Genomic DNA, 1,557 nt, shown 5'->3' on the forward strand with positions numbered 1-1,557 from the left:
GCCAACTTCTTCCTATCACTTTCTCGGCTATAGTGATCAATCTTTAAACATAGCTCACTAGCATACACAATGTCTTCATTCATTGGCCTCTTCGGCCCTTCATACCTTGTACCACTTCTTAAATGAATGGCACTCACTGTTTCATGTCTTGGGGGATTACTTTGAGGTGGTAATTGCCCCTTTGTCTTTGAGAGTTAGAAGATGCTAATTAAGTCATTTGGGTTTCTAGCATTTTGGTGTGGGCTAGTATGTTGTTGATGGTGATGTCTTTTGCTTGGCTATCTTTCTGCATTTGGGTGAAAAATTCTTATTGGTTCTTTTGCATTTGGAGGACCGCTTTTTGAACATCAAAGCTTTGGTCATTGGATTGATTGTATGAAGGTTGATTTTGATAACCTTGGCTTTGGTTGTAAAAGGGTCTTTAAGCTTGATTTCTCATTGGAGGTGGGGTGTATGTTGGTTGAGGGTTTTGAACATTTTGGCTTTTGTATGAAAGGCTGGGATGGAATTTGGTATTATCATTGTAATAGTTGAAATAAGGGGTGCCACTCTTGTATGCTTGGAAAGTATTCACTTGTTCCCCTACATTCACTTTGGTCATGTCCCAAAGTTCCACAACTCTCACATACTCCACTTGGAATTGAGGATGATGCCAACATAGCATTAACATGTTGCTTGGGTGATTTGGAAGCTCCATCAAGCTTAGCCATAGCCTTCTAAAACTTCAAATTGATGGTGTCAATATGAGCACTTAGTTGAGCACCTAATTGAGTGATGGAATCTACCTCATGTTTTCCTCCTCTAGTAGCCTTTCGAGGTCTACTATATTGTGAATTATGAACCGCCATATCTTCGATTTTGGTCCATGTTTGATTGTCGTCAACTTCGGTAAACATACCATTGGATCCCATATTGAGATTGTTGCGGGAGTCTTCATATAGACCGTTCCAAAATTGTTGCACAAGGAACCACTCGCTAAGTCCATGGTGTGGACAAGAACGACAAGTGTCCTTAAATCTCTCCCATGCTTCATACAATGACTCCTCATCCCTTTGCTTGAACTCGGTGATTTGGGCTCTCAACATATTGGACTTCTCCGGAGGATAGAATTTCTTGTAGAAAGCAAGCGCTAACTTCTTCCATGAGTCAATACTAAGGGTAGTCTTGTCTAGACTTTTCAACCATTGCTTTGTGGTACCAATCAAAGAAAAAGGAAATAAGACCCATCGGATTTGGTCTTGAGTAACCCCGATTTGAGAAATCGCATCACAATAGTCACAAAAAGTCTCCATGTGTGAGTGAGGGTCTTCACTAGGCATCCCTCCAAATTGACTTCTCTCAACTAGTTGTATGAATGCTGATTTGGCAATGAAATTACCGGTTAAGTGTTGTGGTGTAGGAGTACCATGTGGTAGGTTCTCTTCAGTTGGTACGGAATGTGATGAAAATTTAGGCATTGTGGGTTGATTTTGTGGTGGGTTTTTTATTGGGTTGTCCTCTCCTTCTCTTGCAAAAGGGTTGGTAAAGTCAATTTTATTTGGTTGAATGTCCACAATT

The 1,557-nt window shown here is 40.5% G+C and overlaps 1 non-coding gene across 1 annotated transcript; it reads left to right on the forward strand.

Annotated features, from left to right (window-relative positions):
• Window positions 1–978: 978 nt before the first annotated feature.
• On the forward strand, window positions 979–1,085 carry LOC141636775 (small nucleolar RNA R71). Its single transcript, XR_012541361.1, has one exon. It is a non-coding gene; the product is annotated as a small nucleolar RNA R71 (small nucleolar RNA).
• The last annotated feature ends 472 nt before the right edge of the window (window positions 1,086–1,557 follow it).

Source organism: Silene latifolia, chromosome Y (genome assembly GCF_048544455.1).
Source record: "Silene latifolia isolate original U9 population chromosome Y, ASM4854445v1, whole genome shotgun sequence".
Lineage (NCBI taxonomy): Eukaryota > Viridiplantae > Streptophyta > Magnoliopsida > Caryophyllales > Caryophyllaceae > Silene > Silene latifolia.